This window comes from Macaca nemestrina, chromosome 13 (assembly GCF_043159975.1).
Source record: "Macaca nemestrina isolate mMacNem1 chromosome 13, mMacNem.hap1, whole genome shotgun sequence".
Lineage (NCBI taxonomy): Eukaryota > Metazoa > Chordata > Mammalia > Primates > Cercopithecidae > Macaca > Macaca nemestrina.
In genome coordinates, this window is record NC_092137.1 from 41,915,120 (window position 1) to 41,941,352 (window position 26,233).

A 26,233-nucleotide genomic window follows, 5' to 3' on the forward strand; every position below is an offset into this window, starting at 1 on the left:
GGTGGCTCACACCTCTAATCCCAGCACTTTGGGAGGCCGAAATGGGTAGATCACCTGAGGTCCGGAGTTCAATATTAGCCTGACCAACATGGAGAAACCTCATCTCTACTAAAAATACAAAATTAGCCAGGCGTAGTGGCGCGTGCCTGTAATCTCACCTACTTGGGAGTCTGAGGCAGGAGAATCGCTTGATTCTCCTTGATCTCCTTGATTCTCCCGGGTGGGAGGCAGAGGTTGCAGTGAGCCGAGGTCATGCCATTGCACTCCAGCCTGGGCAACAAGAGTGAAACTCCATCTCAAAATAAAAAAAAAAAAAAAGAAGAAGAAGTTGCAGTGGAAACCATATGGTCCACAAACCAAACATATTTACTATCTGGCCCTTTATGAAAAAAGTTTATGATCCTATGATTCCCCAACCTAAAGCCTTGAAATATATATAATAGACTCAAGCCAAAATCAGGGTGCTATGGACCTCCAGTTTATTTAAAATGACAAACAAGCACATTTAGTAACAGTGGCTCACACAGCTTTGAATTCATTTAAAAACGAGGCCATTCCCAGGGACTGTGCAGAACTCAAAATATACTCTGCTATTGGCATTACTTGATCCTAATAATCCCATCAAAGTAAAAACAGGATTAATGAATTGTGAATTAATTCAAAATTTGTTCTATTATGATACAAGCAGATGAGAGGAAAGAATGGGAAACAGAACATGTAAATCTTGAAGAAAACAACAGGAGTCTGAAGAGAAAATTGATTCTCAGAAGCAGCCAGAAGCCAAGAACCAAGAGGGGTTGTTGTAGAGATATATGGATTTGTTGTGATGAGGATTAATGCTTCCTCTCACACTGGCCTTTGTTGGGGTTAACATTGCTCCTGAGGCAGATAACTTGGAAAATTACCATGGCTGCTGCTTAAAACCTGCCAGATGGGCTTCCTCATTGTTTCCCCCATAGACAGGTGATTACTAACTAAATCCAACACTGTAATGGAATCCAGTGTTCTCATAGGGTAGTAAATTTTCACAGCCTTAAATCCAGGCAACCCAAAGCCATTTGTTCCCCTTTAAACTTCATGCCCTTTACTTATTTCCAACTAACAGTTCCCATATCAGGTTCTAGAGCCTAAGCACTGCAGGCTAGATTGTGCAATGTCAGGCTGACTGCTCAGGGGAAAATATATTTGCATTTGAACATACACACTGATATAGCATATATGTAGCATCCAAATCTCACTTATGTATATAGCATCCAAATCTCACGTTGAAATGTGATCCCCAATGATGGAGACAGGCCCTAGAGGTAGGTGTTGGGGTCATGAGGGCGGATCCCTCATGAATGGCTTGGTGCCCTCCCCACAATAATAATCGAGTTCTCCCTCTGTGAGTTCATGTGAGATCTAATTGTTAAGAAGAGCCTGGCATCTCTTGTTCCCTCTATTGCCATGTGACGCTCCAGCTCTCCTTCCCCTCTACCATGACTAAAAGCTTCCTGAGGCCTCACCAGAACCCAGATACTGGTGTCATGCTTGTACAGTCTGAAGAACCATGAGCCAAATAAACCTCTTTTCTTTATAAATTGCCCAGTCTCAGGTATTCCTTTATAGCAATGCAAAACAGAATAGCCAAATCCTGTTGTTAACAAATGTTAGGCCCAATGCACTGAGTCTGAAAATGATCTTGCGAACAGGTCATTCACCAGGAGGACAGAATATTGCCAAGTAGTTCAGGCCATGGGCAGGCCTGGAATGGAATCTTGACCTGTTTGTTTCCTCCAAATCTCAGTTTCTTCATTTATAAAATAGAAATAATAGTAACACTTCTTCGCAGGGCTGTTGAGAGAATTAATGATATAATGCATGTAGAGCACACAGTATCTGGTATCTAGGAAACATTCAGGAAATGTTTAAATTTACAATAATTTCTAAGACAATGCCCAAAGTACCCCTCTCTGGACAACAACACTAAAATCACATGCATCACTTAACAAATGAGAACACAAGAACATGCAAATTTTTCGATTTTTCCCAAGGCAAGAAAACAAGTACTGGTGCAAATGTGGAAAGAATGTTTTCAGTCCACTGCCTACCTGTGATAACCCAAAAAAGAAGTCATTACTAAACAAGCAATTGCCTTTGTTTTATTGTTTTTCCAAATAAATTCACCCATGTTGAACCTAAAAGCCAACCACATGTGACTCCCCACATCCTACAGCCTTGCTGTGTAACCCTTACCTGTAATATTTGCATTAAGAGACAGGTTCAGCTCTAAAACAGAGAGACACACAAACACCATGGCTCAAAATAAATAGACATTTATTCCACCCTTATGGTAACAGTCTGGAGGTGACACAAGAGGTTAGGTAGCTCGGCTCCACGGGAGCATCCAGGGACTCAGGTTCCTTCTGCTTTGTTGTTCTGCCATCTCCCGTGGTCCCTGAACCAGCAGAACCAGCAGCACTCAAGAACTAGTTAAATATGCACATTTCTGGGATTCTACCTCAGACTTACTGAATCAGAAATTCTGGAGGCCCAGCCATCTATGCTTTAACAAGCCTTCTAAGTACTGTCCTTACCCAAGTAGTCAAAATGGACTTACCACCATTTCCATGTTCTAGATCATGGAAAGGTAGGAGAGAAGAAATGAAAGAGAAATCATTTCCTTTCAAGGAAGTAAAAGGGAAATTGCAAACGTTGCCCATTCTGTTCACTCTCCCTTGGCAAGATGCGTGGTCAAAACGACACAACCAGCTGCAAGGCAAATGCAGTCTCCAACAGCATAGTTATGGCTAACTGGAGGAACTGGGCAGGGCGTGGGTTCTATTAAAAGGAAGAATAGACATTGGGAAAGGGGGGCAATTAGAAGTCTCTACAACAATATTTAAAAGGAAATGGATTCAGTCTCCCACCCCCGACACAGAGGAAACTCAGTATCACTGGTACCTCTCAGAGGTTGCATTTTTCCCTTGACACTTGTAGATTTGATTTCCTCCTTCCCCTAAGTAATTATCTTACTCAAGTCAATACTCCCCTAGTACCTTTCCTTCATTTCCCCCAAAACCCTTACATGAGGGTAGTTACCTGGAACAATGACAATAAAGGGATATTACTACCCAGCAGATCATTTAAAATCAAATCTGAGACCCCTTTGTTCTAAAGACCCCCTTACCCCTTCCAACCAGAACCTCACCCCTGGTCAACTTTCTTACCCTTCCCATCTCTGAGTTCCTTATCCCTCACTTCTGAACTGCCCATGGGAATCTAAAATGGCTGCCAGCTCCTTTTAAAGAGAAATCATTCTTGTCTCCACTACACCAGCAGGGGCAAGGAGGCAGGGTGAGCAGGAACACTCTCTCATTCCTGAAGAAGCTAATAGCAAATTTTTCTAAACAAAAGCAAATCTCATCCTTTCTTACCAGGTTTAAAACAATACAATTTTTTCCTCCACCCAGAAATAGGCCATGGTGCCACTCTGCATTTAAGTCAATCAAATCAAAAAGTCTTAGAAGAAGGGATTATGTAATTGTCTCAGAGGTTAGTTTTCTATTATTTAAAATGGGTTCTTCAAAACTAAATCTTAAGTATGAAATAGCACTATTTTTGAAGCATTATTTCTAGATAAGAATTCTCTCCTCTGCTCTTAATTAAGGTTGTTTCCCTTAATTACCAGAGAGGAGAAATGTTATTTGAAATCTTAAAAGTAGATGGTTAAAAAGTTGAAACAGTACAAGTAAGTAAAAAATCAAAAAGAAAAATCTCCCTCCCTATTCTATTTCTTCCCAAAGGTTACCTTGTTAGCAAGTGCTTGTGCATCCTTCCAGGGGAAATAAAGTGCTTATTATAATGATGAATATGTCTAAGAATTTATTGAATGCTTAACCCATGCTAGCCACTGTACTAAGCATTTTGCATATAAGCCTATAATCCTCCCAACAACCCTATGATATGAGTACTATTATTCTTAGCCCTGATTTTATAGGTGAGGAAGCTGAGGCCCAGGGAGAGACTTAGGCAACTCACCCAATGTCACACACTAAGCAGTAGAGGTAAGAATCAGCCCAGACAGACAGACTCCAGAGCCCAAGCTCTTCAGCACCATGCTTAGTGGGATCTTCTCCACCCAGTGAACCATACATTTCTCAAAGTAAAGCCATTCAGCCACTTACTCAAAGGATTCCAAGATATCTGCTCAAGAAATCTCTCCCTCTCATCTATGCATAGCATTCCTAATTTGTTCCCTGCCCAAGAACTAAAAATATATATTTAAAAGAAAAATACAAAATGGAAAGAATCTTATGGAAATAGAGATCAGACCCAAGGAAAAGCAAGAGATGGGGTGGAGTGGCTCTTTCCCTCACTTTCCCTGAGTCATCTCTCCTAAGGAAGCGCTGGTATGAGCATTTCCAGGGAAACAGATGGAAGAAGGAGGGAACAGAAGCGGGAAGTGGGTTCTTTCAGCCTACAAGAGAAGCTGGTGGGGCATCTCCCAGGGAAGTTCCATCTGGGGAGAAAAGGTGGCTCCACAGAGGTGTCTTGGTTCCAGATCCCAAAAAAAGGACTTAGACTGAGCAGAGTCAAAGCGAATTTGCACCAGTGTTTAAAAGGCAAGGAAGACTTTATTCAAGACTGTTGCAAGAAGGAGAGAGATGAACTCAACTGCTGAAACAAAAAGGCAGGAGAGGTGTTGAGTACTGGGGTGAATTCATGCAAATGTATGGGAGGGCCTTAGAGGAGGTTAGCGATGGGATAAATCTGAGTTTGCTAACTGACGCTTATCACAGTTAGTCTTCTATGTTCCCACCAAGACTGGGAGATGGGGGTACTATCTTTCTTGATGACTATATATCAAAGGGATGGTATCATCAGTCCTAGAAAAAGACATTTAGATTGAGCAAATGAGTAATTGTAAGCAACTTACTGGCTTATAAAACTGACTGGCAGCAGGGACAAGAGTTACATCTCAAAGGAGCAGAGAAAGAATTTACAATTAAGTTTTCTAAAGTAAATGCTCTAATCAAATGCACATCTGGGACCTAGAATCCTCAGGAAGGTTGTCTACAGCAAGCTGAGAGGACCTGAAACCCACCTTGGTTGGCAGGCTCCTGTTCAGTGACTAGGGTCTTCTGGATGTTTTGCGGGCTGGCCCTGAAGCCCAGATCTGCAATATTCCCTCTGTGCCCACTGAAGCAGTTCAAAGTTGATTTTTTCCTTTTGTTGTAAAATTAGCCCCTGTTTTTGGAATGTGATCCCCCCCCAACCTTTAGCTTTGGCTTCCTTCCCACTCCTTTGGCATCTAAACTATTAGGGTTTTGAAAATCATTTCATTTAAAGAGACAGAATGGAATAGTGAAGCTTTCATAATCAGTTCTCTGTACTGCACCAATTTAGCTGACGTGGCATTTTTTAAATGCTGCTTTGCTTCCTGCAGAGGCAAGATAGCGACCATTTAAACAAGGCTGTTGCTAGTGGGCTTTCTTCTACTTAATTCCAGGCAGCTTTCACGTGGATGGTTTAGGTATCATTCTACTCAGAGACAAGACTCTCCAATGGGAGACCCTCAGCTAGAAAGATGCTGAAACAGTGTCAACAGCAATTCATGCAAAAAGGAGAAGAAATTCTACTTAAGGCAATACTAGGAGCACAGTTCACAGCCTTGAAGCTTATTAAATTCCTTTCTGCTGGGATAGAAAGTTCTGAAACTGTCCCCAAGAAAATTTTATAAAATCAATGGATAAAAAATAATTTTCAACTAGGCTTATAACACAACCCACAGTTATCATGAAGCCAGTTTGCTCTTTGGCCCACCTGTGGCTCATCACTGCTTACTACCCCAGGATGTATAGCCCTTGTCACAAGACTGTTCTTTTATTGTTCTACAAATGAAACCTAAGGCGTTGTGAGATAATAAGCTTTCCACTGAGTTTCTCCATTAGGCTCTACATACCCACAAAACTACCCATGCCAGCTGGCCAGAAGGGCCCAGCAAAAAGCCAGCTCATAAAAAAAAATAATGACTTCATCCTCCTTACCCTGACTAATCGGTGACCTCAAATTTTCCAGACTCTTACCCTCCATGATCCCCTTAAAAACTCTGGCCCAGCACTTTGCAAGGGCGAGCAGGCAGATCACGTGAGGTCAGGAGTTCAAGACCAGCTTTGCCAACGTGGTGAACCTTCATCTCTACTTAAAATACCAAATTTAGACAGGCATTGTGGCACGCACCTGTAGTCCCAGCTACTCAGGAGGCTGAGGCAGGAGAATTGCTTGAACCTGGGAGGCAAAGGTTACAGTGAACTGAGATGGCGTTGCTGCACTACTGTCTGGGCAACAGAGCAAGACTCCATCTTAAAAAAAAAAAAACAAAAAAAAAACAAAAAAAAAAAACCTCTTGCCCAGAATCCTTTGACAAAATGGATTTGAGGCTGTAGCAATTAGTGACAAGTCAGCCAGGAACCACATGCCTTCTGTGCATTTGCCTACATACCTGGGCCCCCTTGCCTTTAGGGCAGACCCAGAGACGAGCCCACTGCTTAGTTCTGCTGAACTAAGAGCCATTCCCAGGGTCTGCCCTATTGGCAGGATGGTGTCGACCTTCAGCGCATAACCTTGCCTGTAGCAGAAAAACAGTTTCTGGTCTCTGGAGACATCTCTGGTGCGCTTTCTCTGTGCAACCAGCACCCCCTTTTCTTCTCCTGATTAGTAGGCCTCTTTGGAGGTCTCATCGACCCTCCCTAAGCTGTAAGTAGGGTCTTGCATGAGGGGATCTCCTCTCAAGTGGAAAAAGAAAATAAAGATCACTGCTTGGAAATAATACTCTTGGTTTTTGGAAATCTAAAAGTTAATATTAAAAGGCCCTTTGTCTTTGTCTCAATTACGTGTGTTTGTATTTGTCGGGGGAATCCCTGAAAGAACTGATGGTGAAAGCTCAGCAGGCCTAGCTCAGGGAACTCTCCTAGTTTGGTCAGCCACATTCAGCGAGCCCTGAAGGAGCTGTTGGCAGAAACTCAGTAGGCCTAACTCTGGGTGACCATCCACTCTTCTATCTTGCCCAGAAACTATCCATTGAATTCCCAGTCAGAGGTCATTTCTCCCCACCTTGAGTGGATCAAAGGTGACGGGGCGAATAGGGGAGCCTTGCCAGGTCAATACTTGGATGCTGAGCAGGGTAACTAGTGCCTATGTTTTGTTACATGTATATTGCTCCAGCTGGAATGGGAAACGTTAATTCACTTCCTCTACACAACCTGTAGGGCTGCCTGTGATCCCATGAATCAAAAAAGAATGATCTTTCCTTATAACCCAGCTTGGCCCCAATACCTGCTGGATTCAGAAAAATGGTAGTCACTCAATGGTCCCCTTACTTATAATACCATCCTACAGCTATATTTATTTTGTAAAAAGAAAAAGGAAGGGGAGATAAAATCCCATGTATATCATGTTTTGTGTTGCTTTGACAAAATAGACAAATACAGAAAAAAATACAAAGTCATGATTCAACAACAACAACAAAAAACCTGTTTTGATTAGTCACAAAAAAATAATAATAATGCCATGATGGTTGAATTAAATAAACCTAGAGCTCCCCCTCCTCCATCTTATGGAGGAGCCACAGCAGCACTACTGACACCTGAGCCACAGTCCTCACCCCCCCCACAAGAGTTCATCAATCCAGGACAACAGAAGTGGTCTCCCCTTCTCACACCTGACAAGGAACTCAATTTGGCCAGAGCACCACTCTGGCTCCAGAAGGACAATTTCCTCTAGGACAAGTACCTATAAAATGTATTGATACTGTCACAGTCCAGCCTATGGAATTTATAATTTATTCTCTCTTCTCCACCTCAGACCTGCTTAATAATATGCCACTTTTCAAGAAGATCTAAAGTGAAAACAAAATCTATTCTCCTCTGTATGTGCCACCCACAACCCCACCTAGACAGATGTTCAAATTTTACTTAATCTTTATTGACTTTAGAGCAGCAAACAATGATTTTAAATAAAGCTAAGAAAAAGCTGACCATATACACATGGAGTCTCCCAGTAATCCAATAAGGGCTGCTGCCCAGGTTCAAACATTATTGAGACTACATTCTGTCAAGCAAAAAATTCAGTAAGGTTCAGGAGTAGAAGCCTAATGAGGGTACCTCAGAATTGTTAAAACAAATCTTTGAGGATTTCAGACAATACACAAATATTGACACAAAGCCACAAAAACATTTTAAAATAGGAAACATAATGTGTATCAAAGTGCCCCAGATAATGAGAAAAGGTTACAAAAATTAGAGGAGGCTTTGAACATATCCTTGTCTCAATTAGTAAAAATTACTTTCAAGGTATCGATGTTTTAAAAAGATAAAAACAACAAAGAAAAAAAATTAGGCCAACTGAATAACTGCAACTCTAACCCAAGGAGTCCCTATGCCTCAATAAGGGCCCTTCTTGGACACACAGTCTAAGACCACCTGGGCCTCCAAACCGCCAATAAAAAAGAATATTCCACTGCAGGTCCCAAGCAGTCTGCCTATAGCAAACAGGAGGGCCACTGGAAAAAAAATTGTCCATGCCTTAGAAAGCCTAATGTTAGAAAGAGTCAGCCTCTGCCCACTAAACATCTGAGATAACTAGGGGGTTTGAGACAGATATCCCAAAAAAGGATCAAGAATAATGGGGCCCAGGGCTCCTCCCAACCCAAATGACACCCTCCATATTTCCCATATACAGCCCCAGGTCATGATGATGGTGGAAAAATCAGCTTTCATACTTTTAAATAGACACTGGTACCACCAATTCAATATTAAATACCCAGTTGTCTCAACTTTCTTCAAAAACTGTAAAGATGACTGGGGTGTCGAGAAAAGTACAGACAAGATCATTCTTCCAACCTTCAGACTATCAAATAAGACAAGCTCTTTTAAAACACAGTTTTCCATACATGCCTAAATGTGCTTTCCGTCTATTGGGGCGAGACCTCTTAACCAAACTAAATGCTACAGTTACCCTTTCTCCAGGACAGTTGACCATCCTGATGTCTCCAAAACAAGCATATACTCTACAGGCTGAATTGTTACGATCAGAGGCCCTTAAAAACATCCTCATCCCTGAAGAAGTACTCTAAGAGGTGACTTCAGAAACATGAGTAGTAAAATTCCAGGAAAAACAAAAACTACAGCTGCTCTACAAGTCCAGGTTCATGCAGGAGTAACACTGCCAAATCTAAAGCAATATTCCTTGAGAGAACGGGCATGGGCTCAGCCTCTGATAATGGCCTTTCTACAATATAGACTCTCTAGACCTTGTTGGTCCCAAGTAACATGCCCATCTTGCCAGTACAAAAACCAAACTAAGGAATATGTGTTTATACAGGATTTAAGGTCCATGAACCAAATCATCAAAAACATCCATCTGGCAGTTCCCAATCCTTACACACTACTCACAACTCTAATCAGTTAGTTTTGCTCATTTTCAGTCTTACACCTAAAAAGGTGTCTTCTTCTGTACTCCTCGAGTCCAGAGTCCCAAGAACTATTTGCCTTTCAATAAGAAGACTTTGACACTAAAGTTAAACGGTATTGCTACACAATACTTCCCCGAGGCTTTAAAAACTCACCAATCATGTTGAGAAAAATACTTCTTAAAGACCTTCAAGAAGTCAATTTTAAAATGAGATTTTTGTTACAGTGTGTTGAGGACATATTAGTAGCCAACAGAAACCCTGACCAGAATACTACACCTGACTAGATGCAGATGTAAGGTATCCAAGAAAAGATCCAGATCTCAAAACCCTTCAGTGAGGGATTTTAGACTTAAACTTTCTCAGGGACAGAAAAAATCTACTTCCAGACTGGAGAAAAGCTCTTTTCATTGTGGCCAGACCCACAACACGGTGACACTGTGAGGGTTTTTAAGTATGACTGGATTTTGCCATATTTAGTTTCCTAATTTTGGCCTTATAGCAAAACTTCTCTATGAAGCCACCCCTCCCTCTGTCCCCCGGCCAAGAAAAAGACACTGAACCCCTGGAGTAGACTGGAAAATGTCAAAAGACCTTTCTAACCATTAAAAAAATATATATTAACAGCTCCAGCGTTGAGATTCCCTAACCTAAGAAAACTGTTTGACTTGTTCATACACAAGAGACAAGAAATGAGTTTAGGGGTGTTAATGCAAGACTTACAAAATATCAAGAGGTCTGTAGCCTACTTTGCAAAACAACTAGACATTGTCACAAGGGATTGACCTTCTTGCCTCCGAGCCACTGCCACCATTTGTCATCTTCTCCAGGAGACAATAAAGTCCACATTGGGTCCACCTACCCTAGTACACAGCCCACAATCTGTACTCCCTTTGTTATAACAGAAGGTGGGGCTACTGGTTACTTCTAAACGGTTAGACATCTATCATGCCGTCCTCCTGAAAAATCCTAATGTTACTTTAAAAATTATCTTCACTCCAAACCCCACTACCTTCCCTCCCCTAACCACGGCTGAACCTATACATGATTACTTAAAAATTATTAAGCAACTTGTGTATTTCTCCTGCAGATCCTCCTTACCTGAAAACGCAGGGTGGTTTTCTACCAACACCGTGGGGCACATCTGCCATCTAGTGGTAACACTAAAAATGACAAAGCCTACTTTTCTCATGGGAATTCGGCACATGTGTTTGATATTCAGTCTTAGGAAAAGATTCAATTCTCATTTAGTAGTGATAAGTAATTAAGTCAATTTTATAAAAGTCATTTGACCTTAGCAAGTTTTTTTTCAAATTTTTCACCAACCCAACCAACACTATTCTAGATTGTTGACATTTTTCACTCTCTTAGGTTCATAGGCTCACTTTCTGGTATCATTGCTAGAAAGAACATTAGGCCCTCATGGAATTTTCCCTCCTCATTTTACAGAAAAGGAAATCTGTCTCTGGACCAAGGCCACTCTTTTTCATCAACAATACCATTCTACTTTCTAGAAATGTCCTACCAAGAGGCTCTGAAGCTAGCATCCAGATCTGCATTAAGAGACAAGTCAAACGAAGCAACATTTGAGGTCAGAATCTCCAAAAGTCATCTTTGGCATGATTTAATAGTGCAGTGCCATTAAACCTCCCCATGTAACTGGTGAGGTGTAAACTCAGTCCACTCCTTAGAGGTCCACTTCCGTAAGAAGCTCCTTGCTTTGAGATTTCATACACCGCCCACCAGATCCATCCTGTATCTGTGGGTGTTTTTACAAGCTGCATTACGGATTGACAGGCCATTCCTGACACCAGTCAGCCATCAGTCATCTGAAGCTGGACATCACGGTCAGTTGAAGTTCTGAATTAACAACTGTTGAGTCTGAGTGATGGGTACATGCAGGTTCATTGCTCTACTCACCCTACTTTCGTGTATATATCAAACTCTGTCTAATAAAAACTTTAAAAGAAAAAAAGAGGGGGCCTTTGCCACCAAGAAAAGGAAAAGGATGAATTTCCCCCAGCCCCAACAATCAGTACTAATCAGAGGTATTAGTTGTTTCAAACTCAGGCTACACATTAACATCTTTTTAAATATATCAGTCACAGGTGTGGTAGCTCATGCCTGTAATCCCAATACTTTGGGAGGCCGAGGTGAGAGGATCTCTTGAGGTCAGGAGTTTGAGACTAGCCTAAACAACATAGCCAGACCCTGTCTCTACAGAAAATTTAAAAGTTAGCTGGGTGTGGTGGCTCCCACCTATAGTCCCAGCTACTCAGGAGGCTGAGGCAGGAGGATCCCTGGAGCCCAGGAGTTCAAGGCTGCAGTGAGCTGTGACTGCAACACTGCGCTCCAGCCTGGGCAACACAGTGAGACCCTGTTTCAAAACATAAGTAAATAAATAAAACGTAAAATTGTTAAATATCAATCCCAATCATAGGCCTTACTCTAGACTGATCAAATCTGAATTTGGGGGAATTGAGCCCAAGCACAGGATTTTTAAGGGTCTCTAAGGGATTCTAATGTTGAGCCACGGTTGACAACCACAGATAAATATAATCTTAACTCCTTGTTGCTTTTCATGCCCTGTTTGGATGTTTTAACAATTAAAAATCTGGCAGGAAACAGAACTCACCCTGTATGGGACTAACCATAGAAATGTAGACAGGATAAAAGAATGAACAGGCACCCAGCAGGAAGCCATTAATTTCCCTGGAGATGAAGGGCTCAGCGATAGCAGCGTTACCAGAGTCTAGTGAGGGCAGAAGTTGTGAAAGAACCCTAGTCCTGGATGTGACAAGGGGCCACAGCAAGGAAGCAGCAGTGACAAGTGCCGTGACCTCCCTCTTCTCCACCATCCAGGCCACCAGAGAAGCCTGGAGTGATGCGCCCTCTGGGAGTAGACCCTCCAGGACAGCACAGAGCACGGTAGAAACTGGCCAAGTGTACACAAGGGGTGGTGTCACACAGTACACAAGGGGCAGTGTCACACAGGCTTAAAAGAGTCAATGCAGGTGCCAAAATTCCAACCATTTCCTGCTGCCCACCTGGCCTGGCCTGCCTAATGCCTAGCTTTGGACCTCCTCCTTGCCCGCTGGTGATTGGGGGAACCACTGAATCACTTGCTAGGACTCACCAATGAGGAAGCACTCAGAGGCTGGTCTCAGGATTGGCCTTTCTGTTCTGCAGAAACTATGCATCAATCACAACGAATTTAAGTCAGCTGTCTAGAGGAAATGCAGAATCCCATGTCGTTTCACCAGCAGAAGATCAGCCTCTGATTTCGATTTCCCTTTTCTGGACATTCTTTAAATAAAAATAAAAAATAAAAAAGAACAGATTGTGCAGTATTGCTTTCAAAGCGTGTGTCTATAAATGCAGTATGATATCTCATTATTTGATCTGGAATGGTCGAGGGACATCATCTAGCCTATCCCACTCATTTTACTATAAACAAACTAAGACCAGAGAGGTGGAGTGACTTGCCTAAAGTAACCCATCTGCTGAGGAGCACGGTCCAAATATTCTGATTCCCAGCCCAGAGCTTTCCTCCCTGTACCATGCTGCTTCTTAAGGTGTTGTCTTCTCCACCGGTCAAAATTGGACCATTAGACCCTGGGGCGGCGACAGAATGTGAGTACTTGCCACTTACATTTTACCCTTTGTCTCTAGATGTGACTTCCCAGATTATTTCGTAGCAATTACTTGGTCTGTCTCAGACAACAGAGCTTTTAAGGCTGAGAAAGGAAGTAAATGCCAAAAAGCTTCTGCTGGCTTGCCTGAGAGATGCCGGATCCAGAAGGCAGGTGCTGAGTGGGCCACCTAAGGCAGCACCAAGTTGTCCCTGGCAGTCGTGCCTGGGAAGGAAGCAGGCTTCATTAGCTTCTTGATAAAAATCTAGCCCGCCCCCGAAATCGTTGCTTCTGGGATTCACTCAGCCTGCAGGCCTGGGAGCTGCATCCCAGAAGCTGGCCTGACTACTGCAGAAATCGGCCAAGTCGGCTATAATCTTCTTCTCTGCCCCTATCCCTTCCCTCACCCCTGCATAACCCTGACAGGACCCCTGTGGCAGGATGAGGGCTTATGCAAGGCCCTGTTCCCCCTTGAATTGGGAGCCTCTGTCTTCAGCTGGGCACAGGTGTTGGGAGACACAGAAGTGGCAGATCCCATGGCCCAGAGATGCTTTCCCCCACTCGGGTGAAAGGCAGGCAGGGGCGGACCAATGGCTCAGGGCAGTTCTTCTAAAATAAGATGGGCTGGGACACTTGAGTGGGAGGTCCAACCACAGATGAGAGGGAAGACCAGAGATGCCACCGAGTTCCTTGCAGCTCAGAGAGCCAGAGATGCCACTGAGTTCCTTGCAGCTCAGAGAGCCATATCCTAGAGGGGGGCACCAACGACAGCTCCCTGCAGCCCACATCACTGAATTGTCTACCACAATCCTGTCAGCTCCCTTCTAAGCACATCACAATTTGGAATTATGAATTCAATTGTTTGTGTACTTATTAATTATCTGTCTCCCTCACCTGACTACTTTCCGGGAGGTCAAGGATTGCTGTGCCTGGTGCCCAGGACAGAACCTTATACTTAGTAAGCACTCAAATAAAGATCTGTTGGAATTGTTAAATAAATGGTTGGCTCTATGAAACATCTTTATGCCTAAAAAGGGGCAAACCACTTGCAGAGGCAAACAAACTCTTGCATTTGTAAGATGTACGGATTGCAGTACATTCTTGTGCCTCCACATCTTGCCTAACTGGAACTCCACTCTGCCCCATAAGATGATAATAACAACAGTTAGCATCTGTATAGAGCTTCACTGATCTGAAAGCCCTTCCATATCCATTATTTCATACTCACAAATACTCTTAGTTTTTTTAACTATTATTTTTTAAATGGAGAAATCACTGCTTAAATAAGGTAAATGACTTACCAAAAATAACTGCATTAATAAGAAACACTTACTCTCCTTCCAAATTCAGTGCTCTTCCCGCTACCCCTATCATAATCCTAGTTCTGAACATACACCGAGGACAGGTACTATTGTCCCATTTTTGCAGAAGCTAAATAGGGGCTTTGAGAAAATACTTTGCTAGTCACAGTGGCCTAGGGCAAGAACCAATACTCCTTAGATCAAAGGATTCAAAAGGAGAAAAAGGGAAATTGAAGACTAAAGAGGCATATCATCTTCCCCCGGTAGAGAAAGAGGAGAAAAGCAAAGGAGAGAAAAGAAATAGAGGAAAAGGGAGGGTTTCTGGCCCTGTGACTAAACAATGATTCAAATGGCAACTAATCCTCCATGCTGTCGCAGATAAAGAAGATGTGCGCTGGTCACTGGGAAACAGCAGTGCCCTCCACTGGGAACTCATTTTTGCTGCTACTATACTTCTTTGTACTCACAGAATCTTTTTCTTTGGAAGGGCAAAGTGCTTGACATATAATAAAACTATCGTTGTTATTAATAATGCCAACACTCTGATTTGCATAAACTAAGTCCTAAGACTTTAAGGCCTTCCTCACATGTTGTCTAATACTCCCTTAGAATTCGCATAAGCAAAACACTCCCAAGGTGCTCTGTAAATACATTTAAAAGTTCTTTAAAACATTTAAACACATTTCTGCCTTACCAGTACCCTCTTTCCCCATCCCAGTTTAGCACATTTCCGTTTTGATTTTCTGTCTTTGAAACACCAATTTTCCAAATGGAAATCTTAAAAAGCAACTGTAAACCTCTCATCTCTGGCAAAATTCTTGCTTCCTTTTTAAGCCTTTGTTGTAAGTGTCATCTTCTCTCCCCACGGCTTCGAAAGTAGCACAGGACTCACCCTACTCCACCCCACCCTCTCTTTGCTATCCTTTCCTTTCCTGATGTAAGTAAAGGATGGAAACAATGGTTGACATTCATCAAGTACCTGCTCTACCCCTGTCAGTGTGCTCATTGCTTTACATACATTGTCTTATTTATTCCTTGTGGTAGAGACTTCTAGTTGTCTCCCAGTATCCACAGTAATCGAAATTTTAGCTGGGCATACAGCCATCCAGAGTAAAAACTATATTTCTCAGCCTCCCTCACAGCTAGGTGTGGCCCATAAGTAAAAGTATCCTGTGGAAGTTTCCAGAAAAACAATGCCATCCTTAAGCATATTTTCTTCTCTCCTGCCTTCAAAGATTCTCACGAATCTTTATAGTGAAAGAATCTAAAGCGTAATCCACTGATAACCTCCACTTTGATTTTTTTCCAGTGATGGTTCAGAGATTACTCACTATTCCTTGATTTCTCTATCTCACCCTTTATACATTGATGGTCTTTGTTCTCTCCTTCTTAGGTAAGCCAATCTTAACTTAAAGGAAAGAAGTCTACCAATTTCAAACAGGCTAGAATAATTTTTCTCTTGCCCTCTTCTTTCTGGACGCTGCAGATCCTCCCCTTCTCTCTCTTTTTTCTAATTCATACATAACACCACTATTCACCAGAACCCTTCAGCCTCCCAGAAGAGACAGCCAGGATAGAATCCCTGTGAGTCCTCCTACATCTGCATCTGCTGACACCACCCATACACCCCCTTTCCTCTGTTCCATTTCTTCTCAGAACTTATCTCCTGGCCTACATTATTTTACCCACCTCACATGTCCTCTTCTCTCATGACTGCTGTAGCAATACTGGCTTCTTCCATAACCCTCATTAGATTAAGACAAATATTTATTATTATTACCATCTTACCAAGGGGAAAATGGAAGAAGAGAGAGATGTGGGGATTTGCCCAAGGTTACACAAAAGATGGCAGGTAACACCATATGTTTGGATTCCACTCCAGGATCCTACATCTTCCCTTACATTCCTTTTTTCTCACAAACAGCCTCCTAGGTTCCCCGAAGGCCATCCAAAAGGTAGAAACTCTGACTTTCATTTGTACACACATATATAGTGACTTTTCCATGGTCCCTCACCAAGTTTGCACTGAAATGGTGGTCTTCACTATACCAGCCCTATGCTCTATTACAATCTGATAACAGAGAGTCAAGTCTATTTATAAAGACGGCAGCTTATGGAACTCCAGGTGTGAGGAGGAGATGGATACAGTTTTAAACAGTGGGTCCCTCAATACTAGAGAAGACGCACCCATGAAAATTCATGGGAACCCATGTGTTGGAGAAAAAAGAGCCTTGGCCTGAGCCTTACCAGTCACCAGCTCAGCAGAAGACAAAGAGCTCAGGACGCAATACTAAATAATCTGTGTGGCCTTGAACAAGGCCCTTCCCTTCTCTGGAAAGTGCTTTCATCCTCAGCATCACAATCTACTGAGACCAAGCACTCAGGCCCTCAAGGGATGCTGAGTATCATTCAGAAGCTGCAACGGCAGCAAGAAGGCATCCTTTACACATGGAGGTGGAGACTCAGGGGCTAGTGTATTTCGTTTTACTCAGCCTAGATTTGTGAAGTAAGAAGAAGTGGATGGAAACAGAGAAGTTTCTACTTCATAAGGTTAAGTGTCTTAAATGAACCCCTGGTTTTTGTCACCCACAATAGGTCCTAAATATTTGATAATCAAAAGAAAAAAATGAGTAAAATGGGAGAGGGGCCAGGAAGAATTTGACCAGATACCCCATATTAGGTAAGATCGCTCCAGATTCAATCTTGATATTTGTGGCTACATCATCAGTTCCAGATACCCAAAAGGCTGAAACTGGAGAACAGCAGATTTTCCTTATTTCACATGGTTTCACACCTTGCATTTTAAGTGCATTTTCATGCATTATCCTATTTATTGTTATACCAAAAAATAACCAACAAAGAAGGTCACAAAAATCATCATTGTATTATGAAAGACCTGATTCTCAGAAATATTCAAGTAGCAGATTCCACATATTCTGACCCCGAACCTGTGCTTGTTCCAGGATCAGATACACAAGAAATTGGACACTGTAGGGCAGTCACCTACAGAGGGATTGAACCATCCAACATTATACAGTGAAGAAGTGCATAACCCACCATTGATTTCCATTTTTTTGGACAAGGATGCTAGACATATAACCCTCATTATTGGCCCCCTGGATGGCCCAAGGCAGCACAGCAATGCAGTTGAAAAAGGGACATGCAAATGAGTGTGTCTAAGAGATGGCTAAGAGTGATGAAGATAGTGATGAAGTGATGAACATAACTGCAATAGGTAGTTATGTTTCCAACTCGGTAAGGCAGGGGAGAAGAAAGAGCTGAAAATTAACATTTCTTGAGTAGCTACTATGTGCCCAGTTCTGAGAACATACTTTGTATACATTATGTCTTAAATACCCACAACAGTGCTCCATAGTCAATAGCATTAAGCTATTTAACAGATAAGGAAACAGAAGCTCAGGGGGTGACCTCACTTTTCTGAAGAAGACAGAAAAACCATTGCTGAAATTCAGGTTCATAGGGCTCCCCAACCCATCCTCTTTGTACTCTTTACTCTGCCAAATTGTAAGAGTATTACCAAAGTTGTTATAAGGTTATTGCCAAAGTACCAGGGCCATCACAGAGATAGAGAAATAGCATAAAATGGAGTTATTTTTGTAGGGGACTCTGTCAGTTGTCTACCTGCCCTCCATTCCCTTCTTCCTTTTTCCTAAAGGAGCCCCAATTTTGTTCAACTATCCATCATTTTCTCATGTAGCACATGTGACTCAGGAAGATATACTCCATCTCCAGCTCTGGATTTGATTCATGATTAGTCTAAACAAATCAACGATTGCATTTTCCTGGTGATTCTTACCGATCAGAGTGAGCATATGACCAAAATTTACCCAATAAGATTAAATGGAAGAAATTACATTCATATTTGAGGAATAATTTCTCCCTTTCTCTTCCCTCTCTCTTCCCTCATGTCTCTATCTTCCTCTTCCTCTTTCTTTCTCTCCTTCCTTCTCTCTCTCTCTCTCCCCTAATGGATTAAATCAAGGGTATGATTTTTCCCAATCTCTTTTGGCAGCTATCTGTGACTAGAAGAATTAGTTAGAAGGTGAACCCATGTACAGATGATATGACACAGATGTGGAGATAATCTGGCTTCTTGCTATTTCTGATGCACTGAGCCAATCAACTCTGAAGTTTGCCCTACTTATGGACTTGCTGCTCTATAAGATGATAAATGTCCTATTTGTTTAAGCCAGTTTGGATAATAATTTATGTTACTTGCAGCCAAAATCCTTTTTTTATTTATTTTATAAGCATTTTATTTATCTCCTTATTCAAAAATCTCAGCAGGATCACATTCTTCCAGAATAAAACATTCTCATCAATACTTAGAACACTGAATAGAGTGACGATACAGTGTAATACAATAAATAATAAGTTAAAGAAAAGATCCCTGATGTAACTTTTTCCTATAAAGTAACTTTTTTTTTTACAATTGTGCCATTTGCTGAACATATTTTATGGGTTTAAATAGAAGCTGTTGACCTCTCTTACCCCAATAATGTTCACTCACTACCTAATCAAAACCCTCTATGCAATTCCTCACATTTGTTTCTTCCTAGAATTTATAATTTATTTCTTCTGTATGGTGGCTCGAAGAAGAGATTCTTTTTTTAATTATTATTATACTTTAAGTTGTAGGGTACATGTGCATAACATGCAGGTTTGTTACATATGTATACTTGTGCCATGTTGGCGTGCTGCACCCATCAACTCGTCAGCACCCATCAACTCGTCATTTACATCAGGTATAACTCCCAATGCAATCCCTCCCCTCTCCCCCCTCCCTATGATAGGCCCCGGTGTGTGATGTTCCCCTTCCCGAGTCCAAGTGATCTCAATGTTCAGTTCCCACCTATGAGTGAGAACATGCGGTATTTGGTTTTCTGTTCTTGCAATAGTTTGCTGAGAATGATGGTTTCCAGCTGCATCCATGTCCCTACAAAGGACACAAACTCATCCTTTTTTATGGCACTTGCAGCCAAAATCCTTCTAACTGATAGCTTGTTTTACATCTTATATCTTTACCCAAAAAAACTGATTCAAGTTGGATGGGGGTGGCTAATGGAAATGAGAGTTTGACTCACTAATACTTGCCCTATAATTGACTACAGATGATTCTCAATTTACATTCAAGTTATATGCCAATAAATCCATTGTAAGGTGAAAATATTATAAGTCTAAAATGAATTTAATACACCTGAACTACTAAACATTATAGCTTAGCCTAGCCTAACTTAAACATGCTCAAATTTGGGCTCAAGGTGGGCAAAATCATCTAATATGAAGACTATTTTATAGTAAAGTGTTGAATATTTCATGTAATTTACTGGATACTGTACTGAAAATGGAAAAGCAGAATGGTTGTAATGGTACTTAAAGTACGGTTTCTACTGAATGTGTATTGCTTTTGCACCATCATAAAGTCAAAAAATTGGAAGTGAAACCATCGTAAGTCAGGGACTGTCTGTAAAGTTGTACTCATCAACATTGAGCACTGCTGCAGCACCATGGACAGCATCTCTCTGACCTCTTGCTTTCTAGACGCCTCTTGCATTTCCTGATGTCTTCCTAGTAACTTTGGATTTTAAGTAAAAAGGAACAAGACTCATGCCATATAGTCATGTGGCCTATGAGTGGTTTCAATTAAGCAATTAGAGGCTGAGATGAAGCCCGTGGTGAATTTGGAAAATCCTCTCACTTCATGGTTGTGTAAAACAGAGGTTTGGCTCAGCAGAAAAGAAGCTGCTGAGTGAGTGTATAAGAAGAGTAAGACCACACCCCCAACGGTGTGGATTAGTGTGCATGGGGATTTTTTGTTATCCATTTTGTAGGTTCAGGAATGCTTTCAAATGAGTAAAAGAGAGAGAAAAGAATAATGGAAGAAAAAGCCTTCCAGTATAGGAAGAGTCCAAGTGAATGTGTCTAAGAGCTGGCCAAGAGTGCTGAAGGGGGCCCAGGAGCTAAAGGACTGTGACTCTCTGAGCACTTTTGATAACCTGAAGGCTTTGGGATCTCCCAGAAGAGAAAAACTATCCCCATGAAAGCACCAGATAGGCAAGGTCTGGGAGTGCACCAGTGTTTTACAGACATTTCCAACAACAGTGGCAGCATAGAGGCACTTCTTTCAGCAGTGTGTAGACTGCAAACCACTGCCAGGAAGTTGAGGAGGAAGGAAAGGAAAAAGAAAACAGAGAGAGAGAAAAGCCCACCTTTATGGATACAAATGAGTCACTCTCTGCAGACTCCTACAAAAATCTGAGAGAATTTCAGGACACTAAGTGCTTGCCGTTGTAAGATGGGGGACCCAGAGCTATCAATTTTGGGGTATTGATGGCTATGTGGTCATATTTGAGTTTACATGCTGCTGAATCCCAAGACATCTGGATTGCAATAGTATTCCTAGGGTAACCAACTCATCCCGGTTTTCCTGTAACTTTCCTGATTTTAGCAACAAAAGCCCCACGTCCTGGAAAGCCCCTCAGTCCCAGGCAAGCTAAAATGATTGGCCACCCCCTGAAAATCCCCCTATCCACCCAACTCTTAGACTCAACATGCCCCACATTGGTCGTTCTCTTAGTCTACCTCAAAGTGGTTCAACAAGATCCAACAAAAAATAAAAATTAATGATTCTGACTGCCCTGAGCCTCACTTGAGCTCCTAAAGTTATGTTGTTAGCGTTAGAAATTAAAGTGCATTCTAAGAGGCAGAAACCTGGACCCAAAGAAGTGATAGGAGGAATGGATATCAAGGAGAGGGAAAAATCCTCTGTGTACTAAGTCAACCCTTGCTTACTTTGGAAGCTGTCAAGCACCTAATGAGCAAAAGAAAGGCTAGTTCGAATGTCTCTTAAAAATAAATGAGTCAAGGAATAATTAAAGCCCTTGAATGAGCAATCAGCCCAACTGCCAAAGATGTATAAATCCTTCCTTGATCAACACAGTAAATTGAAATTATCAGCCTTTTGAGGCAAATTACTTTTTTTGAAATTAGTGAAAGTGTCATTAGTGAAAGTGTCATTAGAGTGATGAGGAGCTACAAGAAAAAGGTTACTAAAGCCCTTATTCAGAAAGAAGAGTTCTAAATTTTTTATTCAAAACCACAGTAATTAAATCAACAATATATTTAGTCAACACAGGTATCCTTGAACTATTATGTTGAATATTATAGTCTGTTCCAAGTTATCTTGGAGCAGACAGGTTATACACCAAACCCAATCAAGGAAAATAAAAGTTTATGTGAACCAAATGGTTTGCTATGGTCACCCAAATTCAGTCCTTGGAATCAGCACTAGATAACATCAAATTTGGTCTATTTACGCACTGACTCTGATTTAAAAGCATCCTTTCTTCTATGTTCATTGTAGAATGTATGTTCAGTGAGATTTCATCATTTTAATTGCCCTGTTTGGGATATTCCAATAATTTAGACCACTGATTATCAAACAGAAGTAAATTTGCCTTCCAGGGGATATGTAGCAATACCTGCAGACATTTTTGTCATACCCGGAGAGGGGAACGCTATTGGCATCTAGCAGTTAGAGACCAAGGATACTACCAAATACCCTACAATGTACAAAATAGCTCCCCACAATAAAGAATTGCCCGAACTAAAATGTCAATAGTGCCACTGTTAAGAAACTGATTTAGACATACGCTAATTTGAAGCTCAAATTTGAAAAGCTTTCTTGACAAATGAATGGCACTAGCATAGTAAACAAATATGTTATTTTAATTGATTAATCAGATAACAATATTTGAGAAACTTTCTTGCCTGCTAACATTGAGTGTAACAATGACAATATATTTTTTTCTTTTCCTTAAAGCCAATCTGTCAGGATTTTTAATTGGCTATTTGTGATTATTGTTTCTTCAAAGTATTTACATTATGTATTCATTCCATTTCTTCTTCTTCTTTTTTTTTTTTTTTTTTTTTGAGACAGAGTCTCTCTCTGTTGCCCAGGCTGGAGTGCAGAGGTATGATCTCAGCTCACTGAAACTTCTACCTCCCAGGCTCAGGTGATCCTCCCATCCCAGCCTCCCCAGTAGCTGGAACCACAGGCACACACCACCAAACTTGGCTACTTTTTTGTGTCGTTTTTGTAGAGACAGAGTTTCACTGTGTTGCTCAGGTTGGTCTCAAACTCCTGGGCTCAAGCAATCTACCCAACTTGGCCTAATTTTTTCATACTTGAAACATTTTTAGCTATTAACTGAATTTCTCCATGCCATTGAGCCAATTTACTCAATTAGTGAAGTTATTTATTATTGTAATATAAATTAAACTCCAAGTAGAAAAATAGAGATAGAGATATATGATGCAGTTATGCTAAGTGCTCACTTCAGCATCACATATACTAAAATTGGAGTAATACAGTTATTTTAAAATGACCTAATATACTCATATTTTTTATTTTTAAGCAAATTTCTCCTAAATGAGAACTCAACTAAAGATACAATTTTCATATATTTATATTTTATTTTTTATCTAGTTAACTAACCATCCAGAGTTTTGAAAAAAATAATAATAATAACGAAATAGCCACTGTCTCTTTACTCAAATCTTGGCTTTAGGAGCCAATTTTTTGGCTGAGGTTTAAATACATTCCCTATTTCCAAGCATTCAACATTTATTACCTGGGAGACTCCTTTGTCAACAGAGCACATATCAACTCAGTTACTGGAAGTATGTTAAGATTATATATATTAATTTGCATTTGACAAACATGCCTGCTGAGACACTAGCTAAATGCTCAGCCTGACTTGTATTATCAAAACTCACATAAACAGAAAAGCCAAATCCCCACATGGGGCACAACATGAATTACACGATCCAGTGAGGGTTCCTGAGGGAAATGGCAGCCCAAGAAAAATATATATATATTCTTCCAGGGCAAGTCACAACCTTTGATAGGTCATGTGTTTTTTATCTTACTGGCTTTCTCCAAAGCGGTAAAGGAGTGCCCTTAGAAACAAGAATCATATGTAACTAAAAGCCTGGAGTGTCACTGTCAGAACTTTGAGTTTTGGCATGGCTACTTAACTTGTAGTATATGATCTTCCTTTCACCCCTTGAAAGCAAGAAAATAACTTCAAGAGAGCAAGCCTGGTGTGTGTTAAATTCCCAGATTCTAGTGCCACTCTGTCATGGGGGCTGGGATGTTAAGTGAGACCCATCCCCCCAACTCCCTCCCTCTCCCCCACCCATTCCCGCTTCTCAAAGTTCCTGTTTCAGGGCCTATTACAGACTGGGTCCCAGGAGGGCAGTTTGGCCCAAACTAAAGATCCACAAGTCTCTTTAGCATATTCTTATAGACTTTATTTTGGGAGGGATTTTAGGTTTCCAGAAAAACTGAGCAGAAAGTACAGAGAGTACCTATACACACTGTCTCCCCTGACTCTCATTTCCCCCAAACATTAACATTTTCTGTTGGTGTGGTGCATCTGTTACAACTGATGAACCAATCTTGGTACATTATTACTAATTAAAGATCACAGTTTACCAGGGTTCACTATGTTGTAATTTTTGCCAAATGCATAATGTCATGTATCCACTATTGTCGTATCACACAGAATAGTTTCACTGCTCTAGTAATGACCTATAATCCACCTATTATTCCTTCCCCAACCCCTGGCAACCACTGACATTTTTACTGTTTTTATAGTTGTGCATTTTCTTAAATGTTACATAGTTGAAATTCTCCTATGTGGTGTCTTTTCGGGCTGGATTCTTTTACTTAACAATATGTATTTAAGTTTCTTTCATGTCTTTTTGTAGCTTCATAGTTTTTAATCATTGAATAATATTCCCTTGTATAGAGTTATACAATGGAATAATACAGTGGAATATTTAGTGATTTTAAAATGTATCCATTGTATAGATATTGTTTCTCCATTCAGCTATTGAAGAATACCTTGTTTGCTTCCAAAATGTCACAATTAAGAATAAAACTACTATTAACATTTGTATGCAGTTTTTTTGTGTAAATGTAAATGTTCAAGTCACTTGAGTAACTACCTAGAATCCCAATTGCTGAGTCATATGGTAAGACTACGTTTAGTTTTATAAGAAACTGCCAAGGTGTCTTTCAAAATGGCTTTATTATTTTGCTTTCCCACCAGCAGTAAATGAGAGTTCCTGTTGCTCTACATCTTTACCAGCATTTGGTATCATGAGTCTTTTGGATTTCAGCCATTCTAATAAGTATGTGGTGGTATCTTGTTGTTTTAATTTTCAGTTTCCTGATGACTATAATGCTAAGCATTTTTTTATATGCTTGTTTGCCATCTGTATATTTTCTTTGGTGAAGCAGCTATTGAGTTGTTTTCTTATTGTTGAATTTTCAGAATTATTTGCATATTTTGGATACAAGCCATTATCAGATAGGTGTTTTGCAAATATCTCCTCCCAGTCTGTGACCTGTCTTTTGAATCTCTTAACAGTGCATGAAATTAATTTTTGCAGAGCCAAAATTTTTAATTTTAATGAAAATTAACTGGCCAGGTACTGTGGTTCACACCTGTAATCCTAGCATTTGGGGAGGCCGAGGTGGGTGGATTGCCTGAGCTCAGGAGTTCAAGACCACCCCCTGGACAACATGGTAAAATCTCGTCTCTAGTAAAATACAAAAAATTAGCCAGGCATGGTGGTGGATGCCTGTAGTCCCAGCTACTCAGGGGGCTGAGGTGCAAGCATCACTCGAGCCTGGGAGGTGGAGGTTTCAGTGGGCCAAGATCACACCATTGCACTCCAGCCTGGGTGACAGAATGAGATCCTGCCTCAGAAAAAAAAAAAAAAAAAAAAAAAAAGAATAAAGAAAATTAACTCAATGTTTTATTCCACTGATTAATTATGCTTTTGGTGTTTTATCTAAAAACTCATTGCCAAACTCAAAGTCAACTAAATTTTCTGTTACTTTCCAGAAGTTTTATAATTTTGCATTTTAGATTAGTCCTGTGATCCATTTTAATTTTCATGAAAGCTGTAAGGTCTGTATCTAGATTTTTTTTTTTTCTGCATTTAGATATCAAGTTGTTTCAGCAATATTTGCTGAAAAGACTATTCTTTCTCCTTTGCATTGCCTTTGTTCTTTGTCAAAAACCAGTGACTATATTTTGTGGATCTATTTCTAGGCTCTCTATTTTGTCCCATCAATCTATCTGTCTACTCTTTTACCAATAAAAAAGAAGCACGCCTAATCCAAAAAATCAAAATTTGAAATACCTCAAAATCCGAAAATTTTTAAGGCTAACAAAATGCTCAAAGTTCACGCTCAAAGAAAATGCTCATTGGAGTACTGCAAATTTCAGATTTTCAAGAGTAGGTCTCAATGTTCCTATATGCAAATATTGCAAACTCCAAAAAAAAATCCAAAACTCAAAACACTTCCAGTTGCAAGCATTTTGTATAAGGCATACTCAACCTGTACCACACTATCTTGATTACTGAAGCTTTATAGTAAGATTTGAAGCCATATAGTGTCAGTGTTCTGACTTTGCTCTTCCTCTTCAATATTTTATGGACTATTCTGGGTCTTTTGTCTTTCCATATAAAACTTTAGAATCAGTTTGTTGATATCCACAAAGTAATTTGCAAGGATTTTTATTAAGATTGTGTTGCAGGTATACATCAATTTAGGAAGAACTGACATCTCAACAATATTGAGCCTTCCTGTCCATGAACATGAAATGTCTTACCATTAATTTAATTTTTTTTATTTCTTCTATCAGAATTTTGTAGTTTTCCTCATACAGATCTTATACACACTTTGTTATATCTATACCTAAGATTATTTTAGTTCTAATGTCAATGATTTTGTGTCTTTAATTTCA

General features: G+C 40.6%; 1 pseudogene; it reads left to right on the forward strand.

The window, feature by feature from the left end:
• Nucleotides 1-17,567: 17,567 nt before the first annotated feature.
• LOC105464907 (L-lactate dehydrogenase A chain-like) overlaps nucleotides 17,568-26,233 on the forward strand; it is a 38,804-nt pseudogene continuing 30,138 nt past the window's right edge.